We start from the raw sequence: 14,236 nt of genomic DNA, 5'->3' as shown, positions 1-14,236 counted from the left end.
TCCTGGACTGTGGGCACCTGCGGAAGGAGAGTTGTTTGAGCCTCAGGCAGGGTGGTTTGCCCCTTAAGGTCACTCTCCTCTGGTTAATTAGTAGCTGTGTAGCCAAGGTGCCCTGTGCAACTTGGAGAATTCATTGAGAGCCTGTCAGAGACACAGAGCCCAACCACACAGCGTCTGGATCCAAGGGCCTGGAATCCAGCTGCCATAGTAGCCTGCCACTGGTCTTGGCTTCATTCCCAGCATCTGAAGGCCAGTGTGACTGGGCAGACAGCCCTCTCTGGTTCTGGTTCTAACACTGTCCAGCTGGCAGTGTGACATTGGTCCTGTCTCTTTCTCAGCCTCAGTTTCCTCACCTGTCAGAGTAGCTTGGATTCTATGAAGCAGAGAGGAGGGGACTGTCTTGTACCATAGTGAGTGTTTCCTTGTACCCTTAGTCTCTACACGACAGTACCATCTCTGAATCCCTTACAGATATATACATATACACATATATACACACACACATATATATATGTATTCATTCATTCAATGGGTGTTTGACTGCATGTATATCTGTGCACCACATACATACAGTAGCCATAGAGACCAGAAGAGGGCATCAGACCCCTTGAAACTGGAGTTACAAATGGTACAAGCAGCCAAGTAGGTGCTGAAACACGAACCCAGGTACTCTGGAAGTGCAATCAGCTCTCAAACACTGGGATATACATACTTACATACATACATACATACATACATACATACATACATACATATTTCCCTTGGCTGGCTTCAAATTCAGAGAAATTTGCCTGCCTCTGCTGTGATTAAGACATGTGACACTATGCCGGGCTTCTGGGTTCTTTCTGCCATCCAAGAATGCCTCTGGGCATCACCCTATGTGCCCTGGAGCAGCATCACCTCTGGTTGAGAAGGGTTGTGTTAGATCAGTGGTTTTCAACCTTCCTAAAGCTGTGTGTGACCCTTTAATACAGTTCCTCGTGGTGTGCGGCCCCGCCCATAAGATTCTCTCATTGCTATTCCATACCTGTAACTTGCTTCTGTTATAAACGCTAATGTGGATATCGGATAGGTGGGATATCTGATGTACAACCCCTGTGAAAGGGTCATTCACACCCCTTCAAAGGGGCTTCGACCCACAGGTTGAGATGGTCTCTGAGGCCCTCCCCTCCCCCAGGGTTTCTTCCAGCTAGTTCCATGCCTGCTGTGCCCAGTCACCAATGAGGAGTATGCAGGACAGGTCGGAGGGAAGGCAAGGCTGGCAGTTGGACCTCGTGCTGAGAGCCAAGGCCAAAGCTCTCTTTGCCTCTAGACCTTGAGTTACGTAAGAAGGAGACGGTAGAAGGCAGGCCTGTGGTCTGGACCCCACACACTGAGGTCAGCGACCTTCCAGGGCAGGGCGGCGTGGTGATAAATGCTGTGTCCTTACCCCACATTCCCCTCTCTCCTTGCCCTGGGAAGGGACGCAGGAAGTGAATCAGCCCAGCAAACAGTGGGAGAGAGGGCTGGGCACTCTTTTAGATGCCTGCTCACGCCTCAAGCAACCTACCCTGGCTGTGTTTTTTTTTTATTCCTCCCCTGTTAGCTGTTCATTAACTCTGTCCACGGAATCCCCCCCCCCCCCCCTGCAACCTTGTTGCTTAATGGAAGGGCAGAAGATTTATTTTGACAGGGTTAGGGGTTGGGTTCCTACGGTTGCTGATGAATTTTGAAGTAAATCACAATTGCTTTGGACTATTCATTCTTACAGTCTTCAAGAAGGCATTGGGCTCGGGGCTGTGGGCTACATAGTGGGAAGGCTCTCTGGGCTACAGAAACCTAATCAAAGGTGTCTGTCACTGCCCTGACACAAGTGTAGGAGGAGGGTGTGGCCAGCCATTAGGTCCTGGGTGCTAGAGGGAACTCTTCAGGAGAAAGTTTCTTAAGGGAGGGGATGGCGGCCTTGCCAGAAGCTCCATAGGAGGGAAGGGTGTGAGTGGGTGTTCATGTTTGCTCACACGCATTCATGCAGGATACACGGGGCCATGCGCACCTGTGGCCGCCACAGGCTACCATCAGCCATTACTCCAAATGCACCATATACCTTGTATTTTGAGACAGGCTTTCTCACGTTATCTAGAACTAACCAAGTAGGCTAGGCCCTCCAACAAGTATGTGCCAGCATTCTTGGCTTTTTTGCTTATGTGGGTTCTGGGTATCAACCTTAGGTCCTCATGCCCACAAGGCAAGCTCCCTACTGGCTAAGCTACCGCCCCCCCCCCCAAGCCTTGTTTTGGGAACATGAAGAGATATGATTCATTGCCACCAAGCACATTCATATTATTCTTCATCTGTCACCACCTCCCGGCTCCACAACGTCATCCTTTACCAGCTAAAGCTTTGCACACAATAAACACCAACTTCCCACTGTCCGAGCCCTCTGCTTCTTCTCGTCTCTGTGATTGACAGCTAACGGTACCTTGTGTCAAGTAGCAAGGGTCTCCTTTCTATGGCACATAACACAATACTACAACGGCCTAAGTTTTTAATGGAAAGAAAAAAAAGGTTTATTTGTTTCACAGTGATGGTCCAGAGTCAAGGTGATGTGTCTAGTGCCGGCCCTTCTGGCTGCCCGTCTAGAAGCCGCGCAGAGCATCTCCCTTCTGTGGTAGCCATGGGCCACATTCTGTGTATCTGTTCTTCTCCCCCACCCCCCCCACCCCCCAGAGCTGGGTTGCTGCCACCCTTTGGCTACTGTGAGTGATTCTGGGGGTGAGCCAGGTGGGCAGTAGCTGTTGAGACTCTGACTTTGACCTTTCCGCTGGTCATATGGGAAGGATACGTTTAGAGTTGTGTGTGCTTTTTTGAGATAGGCCTGGGCTGGGTGAGATATGGCTCAGTGGCTAAAAGTATTTGCCACCAATCCTGGGGACCCACGTGATGAAAAGAAAAAACGGACTTTTGCAAATTGTCCTCTGCATTGTTGTTGTTGTTCTCTCTCTCTCTCTCTCTCCCTCTCTGCCCCCCCACCCCGTGTGTGTGTGTGTGTGTGTGTGTGTGTGTGTGTGTGTGTGTGTAATTTAAATGCAATTTTCTGTTTTGGTTTGGTTTTTGGTTTTTGGTTTTTTGACACAGGGTCTCTCTGTGTGTAGCCTTGGCTGTCCTGGACTCGCTTTGTAGACCACGCTGGCCTTGAATTCACAGTGATCCACCTGCCTCTGCCTCCCGAGTACTGGGATTAAAGGCGTGTGCCACCGTGCCCGGCTTAAATGCAATTTAAAAAAATTAAGTTTCTTGAGATAGGCTCTCATTATAGAGCTGAGTCTGGTCAGAAGCATCTTCAGCCTCCTGAGTACTAGGATTATAGCTTGTACATAGGTTGAGGTTGCTTCAAGGAGAAATGTTTGACCTTAATTTCAAGGACAAATGAGCTCTCTGGCCATCTAAGGGGGAGGACAGAAAGAACGTTCTAACTTACAGCAGGGAGTGGGCAGTTTGGAGGTTTGTGCTGGGCATCAGAGGCTGGGGGTGAGAGTAGGAGTGGGAGATGGAGCAGAGGGACTTGCTCGCAGCTAAGGAAACTGGGCTCCACCCCATGAAAACTGAGAAGCAATGAAAGAGATTTCAGTCAGGAAGCCTTGCAGGTTGATTGCCATCTTCCAGGGATGGAGCTCGAAGTGATAAGGACTGGGAGGGGAAAGAGGCAGCAGGCAAGAAAACCATACGGGTAGAAAACCTGGGGCTTCGCAGAGCCTGGAGTGGTGGTGGGTGTTCACAGGTGCTCATCTTCCGGTTTGTAGCCGAGCAGACGATGCAGCCTCTCTCTAGTTGGGCTTATAGGTGAAATCGTGCTTTGAGGAGGTGGGGGCGGGGTGGTGTCAGCTTGGGCTGGCCAGCTTTGAGGGCCCATCAGACTATCGAGGTGGGATGACCTGCCTACATCCTAACAGCATGTGAGGATGAAGATGGGAAACCAGACAGTCACGGGACATGATGGCCATAGGGTGGATCAGAGGGCCCAGGAGAGCTGGAGGCCAGGGCACGAGGTGGCCTCTGTACAGTGTGACCTGCCTCTTGAGTGTCTTATCAGTCCACACATTTTGATTGCCAAGCTCCTGGCTCTGGGTCTATGCATGGAGGACTGGACACAGAGATGAACATGAGCAATGGCTTTAATTCGTTTATTCATTCCATAAAGCCCAGGCTGGAACTGGGCCAGCACCTTTGCACGGCTAGAGATTGAATGCTGGTAGATGGCATGCAGGAGAAATAGAGCGTGCAGTGACAGTGTGTCCCAGGCCTTGGCAGTCTAAGGTGGGGCTTCTCGGCACTCTGACATTTTGCCTTTTTTTGGTTCTGTTCTTTTGCTTTGTTTTTGAGCCGAGGTTCCATATAGCCCAGACTGGCCCAGAAGTCATATGTAGCTAAAGATCACCTTGTACGTACTTTTGGCTCTCCTGCCTTCAGCTATGTGCCAGGATTACAGGTAACAGATACCAAGGCTGTTTTACCCAGTGTTTTGGGATGGAACCCAGGGCTTTCCACCTGAGCTGTGTCCCCACCCCATGGCCAGCATTTTGGACCAGCAAATTCCTTAGATCTCCTTACTGTAAAGGAGATAGTTCCACGCACTGTAGAGTGTTCAGAAGCATCTCTGGCTTCTGTATACTAGATGCCAGGGGTCATATGCATACTGGCAGGGGGGCAGACATCGCTCTTTGGGGATTGAAATTGCCAGCTCCCATCAGGTGAGGTCCATTGCTCCAGGACTCAGAAGGATGTTAATCTGAATTCAAGGCTAAGCAGGGTAGAGATTCCGTGCTAGCCTTCTTGCCGTCACCATGATGAGCTAACAAACTTATATCTGAGACAATCACCTGACAAAGGGAGGGGGCTTATTCTAGATGGCAGTGCAGGGAGCTCCATCCATGGTCGCTTGGCCTTGTTGCTTTGGGCCTGTGATAAGCCAGAGCACCACAGAGGGAGCATATGGAGCACCACAGAGAGAGCACATGGAGCACCACAGAGGGAGCACAAACAAGGTGGAACAGGCTGGGGAGGCATCGAGAACAGAATGGATAAAATGCCAAGATCCATTCAAGGATAACCTCCATATGTCTGACAGATTTTACACTAGACCCCTTAAAGGTTCTTAAAGGTCCTACCACCTCACACCTTTAACGGCTCTTTGGGTGACACTCACCAAACCATAGCAACAGAAGAAAACATTCAAGGCATAGATTTTTTTGTTTTGGTTATTGTTTTCATGTGTTTGTTTGTTTGTCTTGCTTTTCGAGACAAGTTTTCTCTGTGTAGCCCTGGCTGTCCTGGACTCACTTTGTAGACCAGGCTGGCCTCGAACTCACAGAGATCCGCCTGCCTCTGCCTCCCGGGTGCTGGGATTAAAGGCGTGCGCCACCACGGTGCAAAGATCTTGAGGTAGAGAAGGAACACGAAGGGAGAGCAGTGGAGGAGCTGGAGCAGCAGATGAAGAGGGCTTTACTTAGACATGCAGTAGTCGAGATGGGGAACGTAGATAGGTTGCAAGTTTTGTTTTTTTTTTCAGAGGTGGCTTGGCTACATTTCAATGGCTAAAAGGCTTTCGACACCACAGTGGAAAGGGAACCTCCCAGATGTGCAGGGCAAAAAGTGTCTGGAAGCTGGTGAGTCACATCTGGGGCGATTGGTTGAAGATACTCAGGCTAAAAGAGGAAGGGATCTGGCTGGACACACACCAGGACCAGCACGCAGACCACCGAAGCCACAGGATGAACCCGAAAGTCCACAATGGAAAGCTGAGCCAGGGAGAAAAAAGCCAAGTGAGGCCTACTCTGCTCTCCCCTCAGGCCCTGCCCGGGGAGGCACAAGGTCAGAGCAGGAGAAGGCTGCAGAGTGGGGAGCTGTGGCCTCAGAGGAGGCCACTGTACCACCCACAGAGCACAGGCAGGTCAGATGAGAACCAAAGACACTATCCACCCAACGGCAGCAGGGAGCAGAGCAGCTGGTTTCCCCAAATATTTGTGGGCTGAGGGGAGGAGGGAGTGGACAGGGTTAGGGAGGGCTTAGTCTGTTTATCTGCCTTTGTGTTTTCTGCCTGAGTCTATTTTTTCCATTTAACTATGGTGATGTCTTCCCTGTTTGTACTTTCTGTCGTGTCTAGAATATAGGTTGTCACGTTGAGTCTTTTGCCTCCACCCAAAATTCCACAGAGTCACCTTGTACCTGAGTCACTTTGTAAATGCAGATGCCTGTATGTGGGGTGAACGTCCTAGGCATGGAACGGCCCGCCGGTGTGGTGCTGTGTTAAACTGACTTGCTGATAATAACTTGGAAATAAAAGACAGCTTCTCCTTGCAGTTTTTGCTATGATATTTTGTTTGTTTGCTTGAGATAGGGTGTCACAATATAGCCCAGGCTAGCCAGAACTTGCAGTCCTCTAGCCTTGGACCCCTGAATGCTAGGATTGTAGATTTTCAATATAATAATTAAAAAAAAAAAAGCCTTTCATTCCAGCACTTGGGAGGCAGAGGTAGGTGGATCACGGTAAGTTTGAGGCCAGCCTGGTCTACAAAGCAAGTCCAGGACAGCCAAGGCTACACAGAGAAACAAATTATTGTTGGTTTTTTTTTTGTGGGGGGGCGGTAGTGCATGTGCCACAGCACATGTATGGAGGTCAAAGGACAAGTTGAGAGAGCTGGCTCTCTTTTTCGGCCATATTGGTTCCAGAGATCAAATGCAGGTGGTCAGGTCTGGCAGCAAGCACCTTTATCAACTGAGCCACCTTGCTGGCCCTGTTCCATGTCACTTTAACTTGCATTTTTCTTACTATGAGCAAGGTGAGCATGACAGACAGGAGCCTTTTGTACTTCCTTTTTCTGTGAACAGTCTGCTCATGTTTCACCCAATTTTCATCGGGTTTTTTGGTTTCTCATTGAATTAGAGGAAATCTTACTGAATCAAAGGAAATCTTTGCTTATTTTTTTTCCCTGTTGGGACAAAGTCTCACGTAGACCTAGCTTGAATTCCCGACGCATCTGAAGATGACCCTGAACTTGTGATCCTCTTGCCTCTGCTTCCTGAGGGCTGGGATTGCAAACATGTACCACCTCGCTCAGTGTATGAGATACTGGGGGTCGAACCCAGGGCTTTGTGCACGACAGGCAAGCACTCTACCAGCTGAACTACGTCCCCAGTCTTGGAGGAAACTTTTATGTAACAAGGAAATTTGTCTTTTTTTTTTTTTCTGGAATGTAAGTTCTTAATTATTCTCCCTCATTGGGTCATGGAAGCTCTTGGTATGTGTGTGTGTGTGTGTGTGTGTGTGTGTGTGTGTGTGTGTGTGTATGGAGGGGTGGTAAGAAAAATTAGTTTTCTTTTATATGTATGAATGTTGTAGTGCCAAGCATGGCTGGTGCCCATGGAGGACAGAAGAGGGCATTGGAGTTCTGCATGGTTGGGAGCCTCCATGTGGCTGCTGGGAATCGAACCCAGGTCTCTGCAAGAAAAAGTAATCTTAACCACTGAACCATCTCTTCAGCCACTGTTTGCTGGATTTTTGCTATTACTTCTAAATTTTAAGAATTATGAATCCTGATGAGAGGTAATTCGGAGTCGGCAGGCAGGGAGCTCTGAAATGGAGGTCCTGTGGAGGCAGCGGGACAGGAGCAGGAGTGGCCTTGGAGGAACAGGAGGGAAAGGACTTGGGTCTCCCGCCAAGCCAAAGTGTAAAGGAAGATGCCAAGTGCCTGGAGGTTGGTGGCTACACACTGACGGGACAGTGAGATGACTGAGTTAGCGGAAGGAGGAAGTCAGGTCTGTGAGGTGTCAGAAGGCCCACAGGGCAGGGTCTACTGTGTCAGAAAGAGAGGAAGATGGACTCTGAGTCCGAGCTAGAGGAGGAAGGTGACAGGACCTCTGTCCTCATTGCATCTTCTTAGGTCCCATTTGTGACCTTTAGCATCTGTCAGTCACCCAGGCCTGAGGTCTGAGCCCACACTGGGCACTGTGTCAGTCACCCAGCCCTGAGGTCTAAGCACACACTGCGCACTGTGTCAGTCACCCGGCCCTGAGGTCTGAGCACACACTGGGCACTGTGTCAGTCACCCGGCCCTGAGGTCTAAGCACACACTGCGCACTGTGTCAGTCACCCGGCCCTGAGGTGTGAGCACACACTGGGCACTGTGTCAGTCACCCGGCCCTGAGGTCTAAGCACACACTGCGCACTGTGTCAGTCACCCGGCCCTGAGGTGTGAGCACACACTGGGCACTGTGTCAGTCACCCGGCCCTGAGGTCTGAGCACACACTGGGCACTGTGTCAGTCACCCGGCCCTGAGGTGTGAGCACACACTGGGCACTGTGTCAGTCACCCAGCCCTGAGGTCTGAGCACACACTGGGCACTGTGTCAGTCACCCAGCCCTGAGGTCTGAGCACACACTGGGCACTGTGTCAGTCACCCGGCCCTGAGGTGTGAGCACACACTGGGCACTGTGTCAGTCACCCGGCCCTGAGGTGTGAGCACACACTGGGCACTGTGTCAGTCACCCAGCCCTGAGGTGTGAGCACACACTGGGCACTGTGTCAGTCACCCGGCCCTGAGGTCTAAGCACACACTGCGCACTGTGTCAGTCACCCAGCCCTGAGGTGTGAGCACACACTGGGCACTGTGTCAGTCACCCGGCCCTGAGGTGTGAGCACACACTGGGCACTGTGTCAGTCACCCGGCCCTGAGGTGTGAGCACACACTGGGCACTGTGTCAGTCACCCGGCCCTGAGGTGTGAGCACACACTGGGCACTGTGTCAGTCACCCAGCCCTGAGGTCTGAGTCCACACTGGGCACTGTGTCAGTCACCCAGCCCTGAGGTCTGAGCACACACTGGGCTCTGTGTCAGTCACCCGGCCCTGAGGTCTAAGCACACACTGCGCACTGTGTCAGTCACCCGGCCCTGAGGTGTGAGCACACACTGGGCACTGTGTCAGTCACCCGGCCCTGAGGTGTGAGCACACACTGGGCACTGTGTCAGTCACCCGGCCCTGAGGTGTGAGCACACACTGGGCACTGTGTCAGTCACCCGGCCCTGAGGTCTGAGCACACACTGGGCACTGTGTCAGTCACCCGGCCCTGAGGTGTGAGCACACACTGGGCACTGTGTCAGTCACCCAGCCCTGAGGTCTGAGTCCACACTGGGCACTGTGTCAGTCACCCAGCCCTGAGGTCTGAGCACACACTGGGCACTGTGTCAGTCACCCGGCCCTGAGGTCTGAGCACACACTGGGCACTGTGTCAGTCACCCGGCCCTGAGGTCTGAGCACACACTGCGCACTGTGTCAGTCACCCAGCCCTGAGGTCTAAGCACACACTGGGCACTGTGTCAGTCACCCGGCCCTGAGGTGTGAGCACACACTGGGCACTGTGTCAGTCACCCAGCCCTGAGGTCTGAGCACACACTGCGCACTGTGTCAGTCACCCGGCCCTGAGGTCTGAGCACACACTGGGCACTGTGTCAGTCACCCGGCCCTGAGGTCTAAGCACACACTGGGCACTGTGTCAGTCACCCGGCCCTGAGGTGTGAGCACACACTGGGCACTGTGTCAGTCACCCAGCCCTGAGGTCTGAGCACACACTGGGCACTGTGTCAGTCACCCGGCCCTGAGGTCTGAGCACACACTGGGCACTGTGTCAGTCACCCGGCCCTGAGGTCTGAGCACACACTGGGCACTGTGTCAGTCACCCGGCCCTGAGGTGTGAGCACACACTGGGCACTGTGTCAGTCACCCAGCCCTGAGGTCTGAGTCCACACTGGGCACTGTGTCAGTCACCCAGCCCTGAGGTCTGAGCACACACTGGGCACTGTGTCAGTCACCCGGCCCTGAGGTCTGAGCACACACTGCGCACTGTGTCAGTCACCCAGCCCTGAGGTCTAAGCACACACTGGGCACTGTGTCAGTCACCCGGCCCTGAGGTCTGAGCACACACTGCGCACTGTGTCAGTCACCCGGCCCTGAGGTCTAAGCACACACTGGGCACTGTGTCAGTCACCCGGCCCTGAGGTCTGAGCACACACTGGGCACTGTGTCAGTCACCCAGCCCTGAGGTCTGAGCACACACTGGGCACTGTGTCAGTCACCCGGCCCTGAGGTCTAAGCACACACTGGGCACTGTGTCAGTCACCCGGCCCTGAGGTGTGAGCACACACTGGGCACTGTGTCAGTCACCCAGCCCTGAGGTCTGAGCACACACTGGGCACTGTGTCAGTCACCCAGCCCTGAGGTCTAAGCCCACACTGGGCACTGTGTCAGTCACCCAGCCCTGAGGTCTAAGCCCACACTGGGCACTGTGTCAGTCACCCAGCCCTGAGGTCTAAGCACACACTGCGCACTGTGTCAGTCACCCGGCCCTGAGGTCTGAGCACACACTGGGCACTGTGTCAGTCACCCGGCCCTGAGGTCTGAGCACACACTGGGCACTGTGTCAGTCACCCAGCCCTGAGGTCTGAGCACACACTGGGCACTGTGTCAGTCACCCGGCCCTGAGGTCTGAGCACACACTGGGCACTGTGTCAGTCGCCCAGGCCTGAGGTCTGAGCACACACTGGGCACTGTGTCAGTCACCCAGCCCTGAGGTCTGAGCACACACTGGGCACTGTGTCAGTCACCCGGCCCTGAGGTGTGAGCACACACTGCGCACTGTGTCAGTCACCCGGCCCTGAGGTCTGAGCACACACTGGGCACTGTGTCAGTCACCCGGCCCTGAGGTCTGAGCACACACTGGGCACTGTGTCAGTCACCCGGCCCTGAGGTCTGAGCACACACTGGGCACTGTGTCAGTCACCCGGCCCTGAGGTCTGAGCACACACTGCGCACTGTGTCAGTCACCCAGCCCTGAGGTCTGAGTCCACACTGGGCACTGTGTCAGTCACCCGGCCCTGAGGTCTGAGCACACACTGGGCACTGTGTCAGTCACCCGGCCCTGAGGTCTAAGCACACACTGGGCACTGTGTCAGTCACCCAGCCCTGAGGTGTGAGCACACACTGGGCACTGTGTCAGTCACCCAGCCCTGAGGTCTAAGCACACACTGCGCACTGTGTCAGTCACTCAGCCCTGAGGTGTGAGCACACACTGGGCACTGTGTCAGTCACCCGGCCCTGAGGTCTGAGCACACACTGGGCACTGTGTCAGTCACCCGGCCCTGAGGTCTGAGCACACACTGGGCACTGTGTCAGTCACCCGGCCCTGAGGTCTGAGCACACACTGGGCACTGTGTCAGTCACCCGGCCCTGAGGTCTGAGCACACACTGGGCACTGTGTCAGTCACCCAGCCCTGAGGTGTGAGCACACACTGGGCACTGTGTCAGTCACCCAGCCCTGAGGTGTGAGCACACACTGGGCACTGTGTCAGTCACCCGGCCCTGAGGTCTGAGCACACACTGGGCACTGTGTCAGTCACCCGGCCCTGAGGTGTGAGCACACACTGGGCACTGTGTCAGTCACCCGGCCCTGAGGTCTGAGCACACACTGGGCACTGTGTCAGTCACCCGGCCCTGAGGTGTGAGCACACACTGGGCACTGTGTCAGTCACCCGGCCCTGAGGTCTGAGCACACACTGGGCACTGTGTCAGTCACCCAGCCCTGAGGTCTAAGCACACACTGGGCACTGTGTCAGTCACCCGGCCCTGAGGTGTGAGCACACACTGGGCACTGTGTCAGTCACCCAGCCCTGAGGTCTAAGCACACACTGGGCACTGTGTCAGTCACCCGGCCCTGAGGTGTGAGCACACACTGGGCACTGTGTCAGTCACCCAGCCCTGAGGTGTGAGCACACACTGGGCACTGTGTCAGTCACCCGGCCCTGAGGTCTGAGTCCACACTGAGCACTGTGTCAGTCGCCCAGCCCTGAGGTCTGAGCCCACACTGGGCTCTGTGTCAGTCACCCAGCCCTGAGGTCTGAGCCCACACTGGGCTCTGTGTCAGTCACCCAGCCCTGAGGTGTGAGTCCACACTGGGCACTGTGTCAGTCACCCAGCCCTGAGGTGTGAGTCCACACTGGGCACTGTGTCAGTCACCCGGCCCTGAGGTCTGAGCACACACTGGGCACTGTGTCAGTCACCCAGCCCTGAGGTCTGAGCCCACACTGGGCTCTGTGTCAGTCACCCAGCCCTGAGGTCTGAGCCCACACTGGGCTCTGTGTCAGTCACCCAGCCCTGAGGTGTGAGTCCACACTGGGCACTGTGTCAGTCACCCAGCCCTGAGGTGTGAGTCCACACTGGGCACTGTGTCAGTCACCCGGCCCTGAGGTCTGAGCACACACTGGGCACTGTGTCAGTCACCCAGCCCTGAGGTCTGAGCCCACACTGGGCACTGTGTCAGTCACCCAGCCCTGAGGTGTGAGCACACACTGGGCACTGTGTCAGTCACCCAGCCCTGAGGTGTGAGCACACACTGGGCACTGTGTCAGTCACCCGGCCCTGAGGTCTGAGCACACACTGGGCACTGTGTCAGTCACTCAGCCCTGAGGTCTGAGCACACACTGCGCACTGTGTCAGTCACCCGGCCCTGAGGTCTGAGCACACACTGGGCACTGTGTCAGTCACCCAGCCCTGAGGTCTGAGCACACACTGGGCACTGTGTCAGTCACCCAGCCCTGAGGTCTGAGCACACACTGCGCACTGTGTCAGTCACCCAGCCCTGAGGTCTGAGCACACACTGCGCACTGTGTCAGTCACCCAGCCCTGAGGTGTGAGCACACACTGCGCACTGTGTCAGTCACCCAGCCCTGAGGTCTGAGCACACACTGCGCACTGTGTCAGTCACCCAGCCCTGAGGTCTGAGCACACACTGGGCACTGTGTCAGTCACCCAGGCCTGAGCACACACTGGGCACTGTGTCAGTCACCCAGCCCTGAGGTCTGAGCACACACTGCGCACTGTGTCAGTCACCCAGGCCTGAGCACACACTGGGCACTGTGTCAGTCACCCAGCCCTGAGGTCTGAGCACACACTGCGCACTGTGTCAGTCACCCAGGCCTGAGCACACACTGGGCACTGTGTCAGTCGCCCGGCCCTGAGGTCTGAGCCCACACTGGGCACTGTGTTTTCACTGTCCTTTCACCTGCCAGCACAGGTGCCACACAATTGAATAGTCTCTATGCCCAAAGCTCCTAACTATGCTCCTAACTAACCAGTTTAGCCTGTTGTTAGCCATCGCCCCTGCGCTACCTCACCTTTCCCAGGGACCCAGACCTCCCCTAACTGCTCCTGTTTCCATCCACTGACAAACCTGGGATCCCCGGGCCCTCTGTATAGGAATGGAAGCAGTCAGCATCCAATGGCGTTGCTTCTCTGTGCTGTCACTTGCATTGGTTCCGTGTGTTAAGTCCTAGAAGTGCACTTAAGGCCTTGGGAAGCCCTTGAATAGAAGGAGTCAGCACACTGAGTGAGCACTAAGTAAACAAACGCTCAGGCTGGAGAGATGACTCAGGAGTTAAGAGCACTCGTTCTTCTGGAGGACCCGAGTTCGGTTCCCAGCACCCAGGCTGAGTGGTTCACAACTGCCTGTAACTCCAGCTCCAGGGTATTCAATGTCCTCTTCCTGCCTCTACAGGCACCCAAACGTTCATGGCATATATACTACAGATGCATATACACATGCATAAAAATAAATCTTTAAAAAAAAATAGCTCTCTTGGAGGTGGCTGGGTGGCTGGAGGTGGCTCTGAAGAATGGAGAAGTGGGTCATTGTAATGAGAATATGGAGCCAAGGAGGAAGAATAGTGTGTGTGTGTGTGTGTGTGTGTGTGTGTGTGTGTGTGTGTGTGTAGGTGTGTGTGTACATGCATGCATGTGTGTGCACATGTCTATGTGTGCCTGTGTGTGTGTGTGTGTGTGTATGTGTGTGTGTGTATGTGTAGGTGTGTGTGTACATGCATGCATGTGTGTGCACATGTCTATGTGTGCGTGTTCATGTGTGTGTGTGTGTGTGTGTGTGTGTGTGTGTGTATGTGGTATTAGACATGTACAGTCATCAGCCATCACTTCCAGTGAGGGTATTCTTGTGATTGTGGGATAGGGACAGGCCAGGGTGAGAGCATTGAAGTATAGAACACGTGCTGTGGATGTTGGTGGGAACAGGTTTCTTCCCCCAAGAGTGAGCTGACTTTGTGGGAACTCTTGCTACAGGCTCAAGGCGGCGTTGAGCCATTGCTTGTGCTAAAGGCTCCGCTCTGGGCTGTGTTGGGGTCACACCAGCTCCTGATGATAA

At 54.2% G+C, this 14,236-nt stretch overlaps 1 protein-coding gene across 6 annotated transcripts in view; it reads left to right on the top strand.

The window, feature by feature from the left end:
- Positions 1-14,236, top strand: part of PAQR5 (progestin and adipoQ receptor family member 5) — a 78,691-nt gene that overhangs the window by 3,564 nt on the left and 60,891 nt on the right. For 3 of the 6 annotated variants that reach the window (XM_084781173.1, XM_084781174.1, XM_084781170.1), the window contains exon 2: positions 5,546-5,642. The exons of the other annotated variants lie outside the window; for them this stretch is intronic. The gene's annotated coding sequence lies outside the window, so the exon portion shown is untranslated. The remainder of the gene's footprint in view (positions 1-5,545; positions 5,643-14,236) is intronic. 6 annotated transcript variants of the gene reach the window in all.

Source organism: Acomys minous (genome assembly GCF_964271855.1).
Source record: "Acomys minous genome assembly, chromosome: 5".
Taxonomy (NCBI): domain Eukaryota; kingdom Metazoa; phylum Chordata; class Mammalia; order Rodentia; family Muridae; genus Acomys; species Acomys minous.
Note: the sequence above shows the minus strand (reverse complement) of the source record. Positions and strands in the feature narration are given on the sequence as shown.